This window comes from Aphelocoma coerulescens, chromosome 3 (assembly GCF_041296385.1).
Source record: "Aphelocoma coerulescens isolate FSJ_1873_10779 chromosome 3, UR_Acoe_1.0, whole genome shotgun sequence".
Taxonomy (NCBI): domain Eukaryota; kingdom Metazoa; phylum Chordata; class Aves; order Passeriformes; family Corvidae; genus Aphelocoma; species Aphelocoma coerulescens.
The window spans coordinates 1708215-1724284 of NC_091016.1; the positions used below are offsets into that span (position 1 = coordinate 1708215).

General features: G+C 47.7%; 1 protein-coding gene across 4 annotated transcripts in view; it reads right to left on the reverse strand.

Moving 5' to 3' along the window:
* The window catches only part of RIN2 (Ras and Rab interactor 2), a 64070-nt gene extending 52799 nt beyond the window's left edge, over window positions 1-11271 (reverse strand). The window contains exons 1-3 of one of the 4 annotated variants that reach the window (XM_069008745.1): window positions 4702-4775; window positions 1742-1841; window positions 685-737 (exon numbers count right to left, since the gene is read on the reverse strand). The gene's annotated coding sequence lies outside the window, so the exon portion shown is untranslated. Of the gene's footprint in view, window positions 1-684; window positions 738-1741; window positions 1842-4701; window positions 4787-9998; window positions 10105-10724 lie in introns of those variants that run through there. The other 3 variants (XM_069008747.1, XM_069008751.1, XM_069008746.1) reach the window with 3 other exon arrangements.
* Between the last annotated feature and the right edge of the window lie 4799 nt (window positions 11272-16070).

Consider the following 16070-nt stretch of genomic DNA (forward strand, 5'->3'; position numbering starts at 1 on the left):
AGGTTTAATTCTTGCTGACACACTGGTACCAAAAGATTCCCATGACTGCCAGCAACAAACACTGGCAATCACTGTGTATGGGGAGCTCAGACTAAGCATAGTGCGATACGCATTTACCCGGTCCTTTTAAAAAGAAAAATTAAATTGTTTAATAGCTAATAAATTCCATCACTCTCATTCTGCCGATACTGAAGCTGCCAATAGGTGAAAATACTTCTTAGGCTACATACCACAGTTTCAAGACTTCACATGGCATTGGTTTATTGCTTCTACATCTGGTGCCAGTTATTTTTATACAGCTTCTTTGTATAAATTCAACAACATGGAAAAAAACCCTTCCAAGTTTATCAACCGCTCTTAAAATAAACACCAACAAGTCCATTACTGTCTTCTGTACCTCAGCTATGACATATCCCCTGCACAAACACAAACCCATGTCCCTGGGGAGTCACAAATCTCTCGAGTAACTTGACCTGCTGTGACTGAGCTAGGGGAACTCAGTCCAGCCCTAAAATTAATCTTTTTGTTCCCAGTCCGTCTGCTTTTGTTTTCAAAACCATAGCACCAAAAGGCAAATCAAGGAGAAAACAAACATCTTCCAGAGTTTGCGGACCATGACCTCATGTGGCCAGGACTGCTGTCCTGCGTCCCCTCCTACTTGTAAAGTCCCATTCCAGCGCCTACCGGAGAAGGTGAACACGAACAATGTCCCACAAGGAGCTGGCATCGGCTTCCCCCTAGAGACAGAAATCAAGTATATTCCATTATTTCTCCCAAGGCCTGCACACAGAACAACTGGAGCTGCCCAGAAAGACCCTGCTGAAGCCAACACCCCCTGCTCCCCAAGTAATTAGCTGGCATTTGATGCCGAGTACCCCCTGAAAACAAGGAAAGCATAAGCGTGCTGGTCTCCTCTTCCGTGCCATCCTTCCCCTGCCCAGGGGTCTGTTACACTCAGCCAGGCTTCCTGTAATGCCACTGAGGGTTCAAGCAGGAGCAAAGATCCTTCAACTTGCCTTTATAGCCCGAAGTTTAACAGCAGCTGCTGTCAGCTGCCACTCTGACCGCTCTCAGCTCATGCTTCCCACATTTATTCTTAGGCTTGAAGAGCTAGAATAACTTTTTCCCCTTTTGCCCTTCAAATAAAAGTTATATTCTGCAGAAGGTAACTACAGTGGTGCCTCTCTCGTCTAGGGAATCTAGCATTCGGCAATGCATAATGCAAGGAGAGCCAGATTGTAATCCAGTTTTCCACTCTGGAACGTCCTTTCTTCTTCGTGCTCTGTCCATTCTGCCAATGTCAGCCTAAGCTTCCTACCACTGCTTCTGTGTACAGCAAACACCGTGTTACCAGCACTGTAGAATTCTGCAGCAGGAGCTACTTGTTTGAAACCTGCATGTTCAGTGAATTTTTGGCAATTTCTGCTTGTTAATCTCTCAATCAGAAATGGATTCCAAGCCCAGCACCACCTTCAAACAGCTGTCATGACTCTTAGCACTTTGCCACACAAAAGCACCTTTCTCCAATCCCCTAAAGCACACAGTAAATTCACACAGAAACATTGCACTAACACATTTCACATCTATACACGAACTACACTGTCATACTCAGGCCTGGAAAAGCAGCAATTCAATTTCCCATTCCATGACCACCAAGGCTGCAATGTGGTAAACTGCCCCTAAGAAATTACAATTTTGCCAACTGCTCCAGACATTTATACGCAGCCCTGGAAGACCTGACCTTGAAGTGATGACCATCCTACGCGCAGTTCCGTCTCAGCCTACAGCTTCACAACACAGGCTCAAGGACTCAATGGCACAGGTGCTTTGCTAAACTGGATCTGAAAGAGGAAGATGTAAGTCTTGCTGGGGTGAATGACTATTTGAAAGGCAGGGAAAAGACCACAGCCTACAAATGGGTTTAAATAGCCAAGAAAAGAACCATATTGCCTTCAGTTAAAAGCTGGCCAGCTCGAGACAAAAGCCTTTCCACTGACAGCCAGGTTTCTGCACTGGCCACCAGACAGTGGATGAACTGAAGGAAAGGAGTCCATGAAATGCTGAAAGAGTCACACTGCAGGCATCACACACAATCGACTTTGCCAAAACTTTACAAGAGCTACTCTTCTTCAGAGTTCATACATTCAGACCAAAAAGGCGTGTACTATGGATGTCAGAGACCACGTATACAACCTGTGAGTTTGCATACAAGGCCTGATGTTTTATCTTTGTCTGGACCTTTCCCTAGTTTCCTGAGTTAAACACGATCTGTCGGTCTGAATCAGTGCTATTTTAACAAAATGCATCAACCAGAAAAAACATGGACAGAGAAAAACTGACAGACCACCCATAGCTAAAATAAGAAATATAAACACCTTGCTGGATGGAAAGCTTGCTAGCAAATTAGCTGAACCTATGACCTACCTTTCTTAAATTTCTTGTCCTTCTAATGCACCAGGTTTCAGTAAAATCTTCCAAATGAAGATTTCCCCTAGCAAAATAAAGGCTGTCTTGCCATTCTGTCGGGCCCAAGGGCATGCTCTGCCTCGATACAGGGCAAATGCCTGTAACCAGCGTTACAATCCAATCCCATGCAGCAAAGGAAATATCCCCACGGACAGACCTGTGCAGGGAATACAACATCCACCCGTACGTGGGAACTGGAAGGCCCAAAACCAAAAACCCAAGGAGTCTTCCCATCACGACTGGTGCATTGCCTCCTAGTGGCAGCTTTAACCAAACTGATGAACACATGCCTTTGTGAAGGAAAAGGTGGCACGAAACAATGTCCTGATATTAAGACTACTTTCTTTAATTCACTGCTTTCAAGTTAGGGTCTCAGTCCAGCAATCCCCAGTTAAACATACTACCCAGCTAATCCCAAGGCCCAAGACTTCCTTAGTTTTACATTCTGTACTCCAGCGATGCAGCCAAAAGCCTGCCAGGAACATTATTGAGATTAGGCGAACTAATACTCTTCTAGCCACGATTAGAATATTGATAGTAACTACTGAAAAACAACTCTCACCCACTACATGTACTTAGAACACATCAAACAATGAAAAGCAACACACAGAGCATCAGTGGAACTGCCAGTGTCATGCACTCCTTGCCCTGAAATAAACCTCGATTAAAAGGTTGAATTTAGATGTAGCTCTCAGAGTGCCATACTGAAAAAGGAAAGAAAAGCAGCTGCCTCCTCCAGCTCACTGTGGAATAAGTGAAAGCAATGGTTCTCTACAACATGGCAAACAGAAGGCCACCAGCAGCCCAGGAAGATGCCCCAAGTGTCTGCCAAGAGGCTGTGCACATGGGAGTACCCCACTCCAGCAAGGATCAAATCACACAGGATCCAGCTAAAACACTTCTCGGGCTTCCAGAGCTGTTGTAAACCACAGGGAAATACACCATAGCTGTCATGATGTATCACCATACGTGATAGCTAACATATGCTCAGTCATTCATGAAATACCAAGGGATGAAATAATATTTTTCATATAAACATCAAAAAATGAACCTGCACTATAAAAAACCAAATATTTACTTTGGCAGATCGTATCTTCTAACAAAAAATGGCAATAAAGTTAAACATTTAAAGGGACATACTGCAAAACAGATGCTGAGAATATCTTTGTAGGGATTCCTGCCAAAGTGGAGGAGCTGTGCATCTATCAGTGCAACAAACACGATTCAAGAATTTTTATGGAACCACTAAATAGAAACTTTGAACTATCCAAAGGAAAGACGGTTGCTTGCTTGATGGTGAACTCATTTTTTCCTCTGCTAAAAATGCCAAGCAATACAGTTTGCAGAGGACATACTACATAAATGAAGAACACCAATTCAAGTTAGAACTGAGCCTTTCTACCTAACTCCTCAAAGATCATTTTCTAAAACTCCAGTTACCTAAAAGCAGTTTACAGAGACTTCAGCAGCAATTCCCAGCTCTAACACATGTTCAGAGAAACACTTCAGGATGAGTTTTACTGCACTTACTATTTAAGTCAAGTTCAAGCTACCAGCACATTTTCTACTCACACCTCCCAAAACTGAATTCTCGTAAACTTCCAAAACAACCATCATTTTAACAGCTGTCTCTAGATAGATCTAGTAAAACCTAAGTAAAAATTTAGGGATATGCTGTGGCACAGGTGCATATACAACTTAAATAACCTAGAGCACCCTAAAGGTTCCCAGTCCTGCATCCAGACAGTTGTGGCCCTTAGCAAACACACAAGAACCCTGCTTCCTTCTCCCAAGCTATTCAGTGTGTCCAAAGTCTGATTTTTATTCTTACACTAACTACCAAGAACACTGTGAGTAAATTATTCTTTTTTAAATCCCCAGCTGTAGCTAAAATAGCTTGTTACAACATTTACTGAGGGCTGACATTTCATAGTTGCCAATATCTAACTGCTTTCCTAAGAAATTACAGTCTCAGCAAGTTATGCAGCATAAAGCATGCCAAGGCCCCAGCTGGCACAAGGATGCATGTTTATTTTTGTGAAGGTTATGGTTTTGGTTTGCGGCTGCATTAATAAAAAAACAAACCAAAACAACAGTTTAAAAACTTAATTTCTTTGCAAAAGGTGGTGAGCAGTTTCCCACACAAGCAGATCCAAAACTGGTAGCAGGCATCCCCAGGCCGCAGTACAGGCCTTCTTTAATTCCCAAGTTAAAATTATCACAAGTCTCACTTACAGAACCAGCAAAAAGCTGGAGTACACGGCAGCACCTTGCCACACCAGCTCAGGCACACAGGTTGGGCTGGAACACAACAGCTGGGAATTCTGTCCACTGCTCCACACAGGAGAAACCCCTCGTGCCACAGCATCTGGCTTTTGCACTGAGCACCTGACCAGGCACCTGCAGGGCAGCAAGATAAAAGAGGGCACTCGTAAACAGAATTTCTCTGGGCACTGGCTCCCTGGGCTGCTCCGACCACTCACTCAGACCTGCCTTCTGCCATCCCACGTGCTCCACAGCTCCAAGTCCTCACCCGTCCCAGGGAGCCAAGTCAATGTTCCCCTCTCTTTCCACACATTCACTCAAACACATTTAAAGACATGTCTTGGCATATGCTCAAAAATCACCATCCATTAGGAGAAAATATTAAGCAAAGGATTTAGAGGAAGACAAGGCTACAGATCCACAGTCAAGTTAAGAAGGGAATGTCAGCACATGCAGCACACATCATGCACGAAAGCAAAACCAGTAAGGTTTTGGGTTATTTTCATGTTGCAAGGATGTATGCTTCAACAAGGTCAGCATTGAAGAGCCCTGGAGTTAATTCCTGGAAAGCACAGATTTGTATTCAGCAAATATAAACTGGAAGACAAAAGCATCACTTTTGATGCAAAAAAAAAAAGTGCAAAAGAACCCTTTAAAAGTCAAAAAAGTATCTGGCTATTGTGGATTTTCTTCTTTTCCCGTACAAGCCACTTGTGAGACCTTGTTTAGAGCACTGTATTTAGTCCTGGGCATCTGGCCAGACGACGTTCACATCCTGGAGCTGGTGGAGTGAGGAAAAAAGAATCGTTTGGGGGTGTTTTTTTGAGAAAAGTACCTCAGGAAAGAGTTGCATCTGCCTCTAAGCAGGTGTACATGAGGCTGGGGAGGTGACTTAACATCTCTCACCAGAGTCAATCTGCAGTGCTCTGCCGGTTGTAATGGAGCAACAGCAACTTGCAGCAAAAGATTTGTCCTTTAGATTCTAATACCACACAAAACGATCCAGTGTTTTCGGACTTTTCAGAACTCAGAAAGACAACACCTGCTTATGTGCAAAGCAGGGCTTTTACTCTTCGAAGACAAGTTACAGATAAGACATCTTCCAAGAACATTCATTTACAAGGCTGTCTTGCAAAACCCCGTTCCCAGATCAGGAGGAAAAATGCATTTCCCTTTTCTCATCCTACCCTCCCGTTATAGGCAGCGTTCACAGACCAGAATCCTCCTTGGTGCAGCACCATTAGCTGTCTTCTCACACAACACCCAGCCCAAATGGGTGCACTAATTCCAAACAGTATATGATGATTACATACCACAAAACACTGTTACAGTATATGATGATTACATACCACAAAACACTGTTATTCCTGCCAGAGGACTGCTAGGACTCCAGTAACTTCCTTTTGCTACTTTCACTCTACCATGGGGAGATCTTCATGCTCCTCTCCCATATTCATGCTGATGGCAGAATCCTTACCAGCTCCAAAGGGAACAGTACAGCATTAACGCACAACAATTTTCAACTGAGCTAATTGTTTAGATCAGCATTTCCAAAAAACCAGAATGAACCTACTGACAGAACGTGACTGCAGCTCCACAATTTCTTTTCCGTTATGTATAGTTTCTCTCTGCTGATCCCAAGGCAGAAATATGGCTTTAGCCATCCTGCAAAATTTTCAATTTTACTTAAAAAAGTAAACAATGGGTTCTGTGTATTGCAGGCTCATAAGATCTACATTAGGCAACCAAAAGTTACAAGGATAAAACCAAGCTCTTGGGCCTGATTCAGCATTCACAACAGCATAAGTTCAGAAGCAACTCCCCTGAAGTCAATAAAGCATAAAACTTACTGTCAACAGAGGAGAACTAGGCCCACCCTCCTTCGACTAAAGAATGATCCTCACAAAGAATGGACTTCACAAGCACAAGACAACCTGGGAATGCTATGCTACATTACTATGCTTTTTGTTTTGGCTGAAAACTTCAGGCAGCAACCCTCAGCTGAAACAGGCAGCTGCGAACACTTCCATGCTGAGACTCTTCCCCTGCCTGCTCGGGCACAGAGCAGCAGCGTGCACTTTACACACACTTTTCCCAGCAGCACAACACCCGAATGAGAAAAGGACCTGCACTTCCACATTGCACAGACCTCTGTCTCTCTTGCCAATCACATCATCAGCTGAGACAGGGGATGCTTTTTGGAGCAGAATGTCCAGCACGGAGGCAGCCATGGACTGCTGTGATGCCTGGCAGGTCTTTCACCACCTCTCATTTCTGTGGCAGCCTTGTGCAAAGGAACAAGGAGGCAGAGAAAGAACCATATGTGTTTGTTGTGGTCCATCTACAAAAAGGTCCTCAAAGCCAAATCAACACAGGCTGGGTTATAGCACAGCAGGTAATCTTACCTGCCAGGTAAGGATCACACAGGGCCCAGACCAAAAGCACTTACACACTTCAGACTCGGCAGCCAAGAATGCGAAGCAGCAGCAGCTGCCCTTCCACAAACAAACCCTGTCATGGCTCACAGCAGCTGAGACAAAGAAAATTCCATGCCCCTGCCAGCTCTTTCTCCTTGTCCTGCTCTAGCTGCAAATGCTCAGGACTCCTGAACATGTATGGTAAGGTGAACCAGAACACCTCAGCACTGGGTAACTGCAGGTGGTAGAATATCAGGTACCAGTAATGTCCACAGTAGTCCTACTCTGCATCACAAGCACCACAAATGCTAAGAAGCAGACACGGCCTCCTTTCTAGCTGCCAGTAATGTGCTCCATGAGAAGACATGGGATAAGCGTGTTGCATTAAGTGTCTTGATGTAGCATTTTATGTGTCAGGAATAATTTATTTTCAGTGTTCTGAACTAAGACATATATTGGAAAACTAGACCCTCATATCCATCCAATTCATACTACGACACCTCTGTGTTTTGCAACACAATGATTCGATTTAACACAGGGCACGAAATATTCAGTTACACTTCCAACCCCTCTCCTGATAGGAATTACCAATTGAATGATAAGTGACCGAGACAAAACAAATGGTAACTGGCATGCTTGACTCTACTTAGCATTCTCACCACAGCAACTCTTCATTGAGGAGCTTCAGAGGGTTTTTTGAGACACATCTCAATAAACCTCCAACTGCATATTAGAGGTACGTAAAGCCTCTTACTCTCTTACTCTTAAACCTCTTACTCTTGAGATCTGTATGGTATGCCAAGTATTTATTACAGCCACAGGCAAGTCCTGCACAACCACAGAGCCTGCAATACATTTGATCACAGAACCAGTTTTCTGTATGTTGCTCCACTAATGTTTGAAGTCACCATGCCTGCAAGCTAAGAGCACGATTTTGCTGTTCACCCCCTTTCTCCTCCCGACACAGAGCCTCTCAGTGATCCTACAGGGCCAATAAACTGCGGCTGGGGTTCAGTGAGGTATTAAGAAAAGAAATGAGTCCGTATCTACTTGATACAGTACTCCATCAATCCCCTGCTGCCGATGGGAGATGAATTACCTCACTTATCGCTGCAATGTGACAGCCACATTATTCTCGTACATAACAGCAGCTCTCTAACTGCTACAGTAACAGCACTGTTCTCTTTTTTAAAGCAGTAGGTCCCGTCTGAAAAAAATTCAGTCACCCCACTGTTCATTCAGTCTCTCAGTAACTACTGCTTGAACTAGCTTTAAAAACAACACAGGAATGCCCTGATAGCTAAGCAGAAGAGCTAGTCTTCTACATCAAGAGCAACAGGAGCCACCTCTCCTGGTCCTGTCAGCCACACACCAAAACACCTGTCCAGCTGTCCACTCACCAAATGCCTCAGCAAGGGTGGAAGGAGGGGACACTGGAGCAGAGTTTCACACAGACAGCACAACCACTCTCCTAGAGGTGGAGTGAGAGACACTGAGCTGGCTGGGAGCGCAACAGGGTGACAGAGTGATCTACCACAGTCACCCACAAGAGCCTCCCAACACACCCTATCCAGCTGTGCCAGCACTACTGGCTGCCAACAGACCCCTGGCCAGCACAGCTTCATCCCACTTCCTCCCGCTGATCTAATTAAATAGTCAAGCCTCAAGTAAGCAACTGGTATTTTTGGAGCTAAACAGAGCTAAAAACTAATGAACCTTAATATAGATCTGGCCTGAGGAAAGTCAAGGGTTTGGTTCCATGGCTATACTGGCATACTTTTACCACAACAAAACAGAGAATTACTCGTGGAACCAGCGCAGACTCAGCCGAATTGAAGACAGAGCTGCTGTGGAGCAGCAGAGTCACGGCTGTTGAGTCCTTGCCTTTCCGATCACGGCCCCACCGGCCTTCCAGCCCCCACCCAGCACACACAGACACACCTCTGCAGGTACAATCAACTCCACTCACCCGACCAGTCCCTCAGCTGTCACCCCAAGCTATCCTCTAAGGGAGAAAGGGCTCCGGCCAGCACTGTCCTGTTAAGCCCCGCGGCTTCTGCTGTCACGCAAATACCTGGCGGAAATTTTGTTCTGCTCACTCCTCATCAGCTCAGCTGAGCTGGCAAAGGCACATGAAGACGTTCCTTACTTAATAGGGTTTAAGAGTTACACTTTGGGAAATCAGCAAATAAAACAAATGAGAGGTGAGAACCCCGAAAAGGTGAGAAGACGAGTTCACAGAGGAAAATACACCGTCTGCTCTTCTACATCTACCAAACCACACCTGCGTGATCTAAAAGAACCTTTTGCCAAAATACGCACACGGAAATATTTCAGAAGAGGATGCAGCAAGACATACACTGCATCCCCGCCTTTTAGGCCCCAGGAGCCCCTGTTCCAGCCAGCAAAGGGAGCGGATGCCCGGACCGAGGGCTCCCCGTGGAGCAGGGGCCGGACTCCGGAGCACGGCGTGCGCTGCCGCAGCAGTGCCAGGGTCGGGGCCGCGCTACGGGCTCGCACCGCACCGCGCTCCCGCCGCGAGTCCGTGGCACCGGAGGGGACTGGGAGGTGGCGGGACGGACACCAGCAGGGTCCCCAGCCCGGGGCCCGCGGGGACCGAACCGATCCGGTCGCCCTTGTCGGGTAAAGAGGCCGTAGGTGAGAGCACCGGCTGCGACCGAGGCGGGGACGACGTTGCCCCGCGGCACCGACGGCCGCCGAGGCTCGGCTGGGCCCGGCCCGCCCGCTCCCGCGGCGCTTTCGCGGGGGCGGTTTCGGTCGGGCTCCGCGAGCCCCACGGACGGCCGCGACCCCCGCACCGCCCAGCGCCCGCCCCTCGCCTCGCCTCACCTCGCCTCGCCTCGCCTCCCGCGCGTCGGCGGCAGCGCCGGGCAGCGCAGTCGGAGCCGCGCCGGGCAGCGCAGTCGGAGCCGCGCCGGGCAGCGCAGTCGGAGCCGCCCCGGCCGGCCGGGCCGGGCGGAGGCGCGGGGAGGGGCCGGCTCTGCGCCGCCGCTCCGCTGCCCCCGCGCCGCTGCCCCCGGGGCCGCCGCCGCCCGCGCATGCGCCGCTCCCGGGCCGCGGGCCGCGCTCCGCCCCCGGCCGGGCCGGGCTGGGCAGAGCCCGCGAGGGCAGCGGGGGCACCGCGAGCACGGAGCCGGGCGGGCTCCGGGCCTCAGCACCGTCACCTGCTCGGGGGGCGGGGTGGCCTCACAGACATCTCCAAGTCGCCAGGACCCGTGCGATGGGCGCAGTTCTCCGCAGACTTGGGCCAACGAAGCGGTTAAGATCATTCACAGCATCGGTGCCGTTAGGCTGTGCATTTTCCACAGCTCATTCCAGGATGTATTTCAGTGCAAGTTATTTCAATAACAGAACAATGAGAGCAACATTTCCCTTCAATTCTGGCAGCTGCCAGCAGTGCCCATTAAGAATGCCAGTGACCACAGCGAGGAGCAGCTGACGTGTCAAGCCTGGTTACAAACACGTTCAAAGACACGCCGCAGCGGCAAAATCTGCTTAAAGGGGGTATCAGCAATTCCAAAATCGAGACCATTAAAATGAAAGGTGGATTCTTACCTAGCTTTTAGAAGGCAGGATGAAGGAATGCTGCCTCATGTCCAAGAAGATGATATTTATATTAATCCATGGCTTCCATGAAAGCTCCCATTTATCCTCGGGCCTAAGAGCCCTGGCTTAGTCCCGCTGAGCAGCTCCTGTTGTGGCAGCTTCCACCCAATCTATAGCTGCCTTTTGACCGAGGTGTGAGACTTCGCTGGCATGAGCTGGAGCAATCCTGCTTGCCAGTTGTGGCAGCAGTGGTGAGTTCTACAAGGCGTCTCCAGGGCCTCTGACAATGGCTCCACCTGCATGAACACCACACAGACCGTGGATATTAAAATGCATTCATCACAAGCTATATTGTGACTGACTTTTCAGTCCAATGGGAGCTGCTGGTGTTTATTCAGGAGCCTAGAAGATGGAACTCAAGTCCAGTCTTGCTGTGCCTGGTTTGGCAGAGCCATCAGAGCCCTTGGCTACCCTTACAGAGAGAGGGGAAGACACCACTACCCCCCACCCCTGCCTCCCCACCCAAACATTTGGGAGCAGTGAGGTGAACTGCCAGCCACAGATATAAACAAGAGCAGAAAAGGCAGTAAACAAGAGGCAAGTTAGGACATAGCCAGCCCTGCCAAACTGGAGCAGAACTGAGCTCTAAGAACTGGAAAAAATTAACTGGAAAAGCCTTTGCCTGGTACAGCCTTTGAAGAATCTGAGATATGGCATCAAGTTTCATGGCTTGTGTTTCTTATTTATCCCTGACTGAGACCCCTCCCCTCAATCCAGCTGTGAGATGGGCTTGGCACGGTTTTCTATACATACAGTAAGCCTGCAGAACAGCAGTTTTTCCCAAGCCCTGAACAGCTGGGCTGTATTTCTCATCATACGGATGCGGGTCAGAGACCAATGTGTAGGCGGAAGGATTCAAGGTGGGATGCCCCTGAGCACCTGGCTAGTCTGGACAAGACTGGCATACAGTCTTCCCCAAGCTGCTGCTCTGCTGTGTTATAAGCCATGGAGAGGCAAGGGAAGTTTCCCCATGGAATTTGGATGTGACTGGGCCACAGCAGCATGTACTTTAGCTATAAAAATCACATCCCGAGTACAAAGTGTGTTACGAGCATGGATCTCCAGTGTCCCAGGTAGATACCACAGGGGTAGAATACAGACTTGCTTATCTCTCGTCACATCGTGGCAGCTGCAGCAAGGAGCAGAAACTGTTAATTCCTTTTGCTAGCTTCTCTCACGGTAGCCAAGATTGCAGCGTCAAGACACTCTCCTCTTGCACTGGCTCCTGCCCTAGATGTCTGTCACACTGCTGTGAGCTCTGCGGGAGTGAGAAGAGAAACTGCAGCACAGGAAAAGACAGAGGAGTTGCTTGCAATCTCTCTCCTGTGAGCTGAACACATTGCTGCTGCGCCACAGGAACAACTGTGCCATCTCCCAGCCATGGAGGTGCACCCACCCCGGCCTCCGCAGCCAGGTCATGTCCACCAATGACTTCAGAGTGACCCGTTCTCACCTGAAAACATGATGTGTGTTTCATTTTATAGCATGTGACAGTGATTACTTCAGTACATTCCAAATCTTACCCTTGGCAGCATTATGTGTATTATACTTGCGGCTTCGAGCTGGATTTCTTGTTCTGATTTGCACTCAGCTGTTCCTTATAGCAAGGGAGGAGGGAGATGGGAATCAAACTGCATGCAGGAGGCACAGAAAAAACTGCTAAAGAGCAAAACAGACCGAGATGTTTTGTTTAGTTTTCCTAATTACTTTTTCATACAGTGATCAGAGGGAACATAATTACACATATGCAAAGAAAATAAGCCACCAAAAACCCCGCTAACCAACCAGTGAACAAAACCCCACAGAACTGAGCCAACTAGTTTTTCTGCAAGACTAGGTTTTTGTGCTAGGCTAGATTTGGGATCCTGAGTTGTTCCGTGCTCTGCAATGCACAGTGAGGCAGAATCTCTCCTTGTTTCACCTCCTCCCTTTCTCTCAGCCTTGTCCCATGAAGGTAGATCTGGCCAACAGCTTTCCAGCACTCCTTCACATCCATACGGATCTCCATGGTGGAGTTCTGGTGAGAGAGCCGACAAGGGCTAAGCTTCCACAGCAGCCAGGAAATGAGTAAGTGGAAAAGCCGCCTAACTCCATTTCCAGTTCAGCAGCACTTACTTTTTACCTTCCCTCTCTTTTCATTTCAAGAATTTTTTTGACAACAGTATTCACACAAAATGTGCATCTGTACAGGGATGTGCGAAGGCTTGGACATCACAGCTCCCAAAGAAGGTGTGCACCAGAAGCCCAAGTTTCTCAGAAAGCCCCTGCAGGGTCAGAGCAACACAGGAACACCACACACATCCTGCCCTCTCCGTGTAAGGAAGGTGTGAGGGCCATGGCATCTTATCCATCTCCTCACCAGCAGCCTCACTAGCTCAGGGAGCAAGAAGGGAGGCGCAATAACGAGCCTCCAGCTGCCAATGAAAGCTCATTCCAGCTGTGTATCTGCCAAAAGCTATTCCTTTCTCTACAGTCCGAGCCAAAGTAATGTGGCAGTAGTGATGAGATCTCTGTCAAGGGAGGTGATGACTGCCAGACACTAGCTGTGAGTAATCCTCAGGAACTTGGGGGATGATCAGAGCCATGTTCTGATCCCACTGCTGAGCACGTATCTTTTTTTAGGTGGCACTGTGTGGGTAGGAGAGAAGCAGTGGTAGGACCTGTGTTTAGGTAAGGACTTCCTCTGTCTGCCCGAGTTCAGCACCGCTGATTGCTGTCTTTCACCCACCGCTGAAGCACAGCGACTTGAGTTGATCCAAGCTTGGACTTGGAAGTACCAGCTACCGAGGAAACCAGCCTCTGCCTTCATTATGGGTGGATGGAGTCCTGGCAAAAACCAGCATGCTCTCCTCACCTTCAAAAAAACCAGGCTGATATTTCCAGTCTTTCTCTCACAGCTGTCTTAACTTGCAGGAAAGCAGTGGTTGTGATTCATCCTTTTATCTTTACACTTGAAGAGGGAAAAAGACAGTGTTTGTAGCCTGGCTTTAAAATAGTTTTCTAAATAAAGTCATTTGTGCTCCAGATCTCCAGTTACAATGAGGAGTGACATGCACCATACCAATTTATGGGACAACAGGTCAGTACGGAGAACTGTGATGAACCAATTATTTGTCACTTCAGCATCATGTTTTTTTAACAGTGCACTAACTAGACCCTACAAAAATTTAATTACTCATGTAATTTATGCTTCTTAATTAATACTTTTAACATCTAACCCTTCCCCAGACTTGAAGTGCCCACAGGCAATGCTGTTCTGAGGTGTCAGCAGGCATTTGCTTTATTACCTCTTGGCAGCCAAACCAGACCACTATGAACCTGGAGGAGAATCAGGCCCCCTCTATGCTCAGATAGCAACGAGAATTCCATTATTCCAAGGGAGGGGAAAGAATTCCTGCAGCTACACTGAAAGCTCTTGTGTTTATTAGTGAAAGTACTAACATTTCCCAGTATGCTTTCAAGTTGTAGTCAGGTATTTTGCCTTCGGTTTGGAGCGCCCTGTAAAAACAACGAAGTCATACAAGACCAGTAACTTGAGGATGATCAGCTGCAAATGTAGCTCTCGCAGAGGCAGGCAGAAGCTGGCTGGTCTAGAACCTGGTGTGCAGCCTTGGGAGTTTGAAGAATGTCCTGAGATTGGTTTGAGAGCTAAAGCACTTGCTATTCTCTACTGGGGAGCAAATTCGTGTATACAGAACAAAACCCATTGCAGAGGCAAACAGTATTTGTCCAAAGGGCCACTGAATATTGCTGCCATTCCCAAGAAAGGCCAAGCATCATGAGTTCAAATAGCAGGAAGCAAGAGGAAGAGATGGTACATAAAAAAATGAACCTGGTCCACGAGTCCAGGTTCGTAAGTCATTACTGCCACAGACCTCCACTCAACCCAGCAGATTGTTACCTTGTATTCGTCACTTCATCTTCAGCATGGAGAGAGCTGCATCAGCCAGGAGTGAGGACAGAGCTGTGACCGGGCCAGGTTGTTGGGGTGTGTTCAGCTAACGCACACCACTACTCTACAGGCAGCTTGGTTTGAACAGGAGAGCCTCAACAATACAGTAAGTAGCTTTGAGTGAGGATGACAAGATCTGGCCTGTTAGATTTAATATTTTAATCTACTGCCCAAGTGTACTGTGGCTCTAATCACAGCCACAGCAGATTCCTTGAGTAGCTGAAGATTAGAGAGACCATCGATAATCCCTGCTGTGCTGCACGGATGAAAGCTACCAAGAGGATTTAAGGAGGAAATAAGGTATATCCAGAAATTCATTACGTTCCAGTTGAGACAAAGCAATCCATTAATACCTGACACTGAGCATAGTCCAGAAAACTGGAAGCAGATATTGAAAATGAGCAAATTTCAACGGGCCTAATGTAGATGTGATGAACCAGTTATAAATATTCAATCCAGGAAGCTCTGTCACTAAGGATGGATAGCATTCCTGTTAGGAATAACTGTAAGGCTCTATGCCCTAGATGGCATTGCTCTGCAACATTAGAAAATACACTTCTAAAATCCAAGCTCTCCCTGCAGTCAGCACAAAAGAATTTCAGGCAGGACAAGTGTTGATTTAAGTTCACACACAAAGCAGAGCTCTCTCTTTAAAATGTTACTTGTTTGAGACATTTGCACGGCAGCTGATACATTAATTATGCCACTTTTCCTTTTCCCCACTTATTCTTTAAAGGCTCACTTGTAAAATCTTCTTGTGTGCACAGTCTGAAGCGGTTTCACTGCACCTGCTCTCTCCAGGCTGTGGTATATTCAATTGTTTTTGTTTATTCTGTGCTACTCCTCTTCCCTAGCGATTTGCTTGGCACTGTGAAGAGAGCGCTGTTTGTTCTCCAAAGCCAGAGGCTGAAGATCAGCCTCCTCCTCCTCCTCTCTGAATGCTGCAGCCTGCTCGAGGCAGCTGGACGGGAAGTGGGCACATGCTCAGCTGTGCCCAGAGGGGGCTGATCACCATTGCAGCAGGGAGGAAAACCACGCAAAACCAACATACCTGCAGCTCATCCCAAGTCCCGTGTCTCCACACTGCCCTCCCAAGGCATGGCCACACGCTGCCTCTGCTTCAGCGTTCCAGCAAGCACAGCGTGCTTGGGACTCCCCGAGTGCATCCACCTCCCAGCGCCAGAGACTGACTGGAAGCTGCACTTCAGGAGCTGTGCATCCCAGCAGCAACCCGGAGGCTGCCCAGTTTTAGGCAGCAGAGCAATCTTACTATGGCACTAAAAGCTCTAACGATTAACCCCTTGTTTTCCAGGGTGTGGTTAGCCTGTGTAGGATGTCCATGT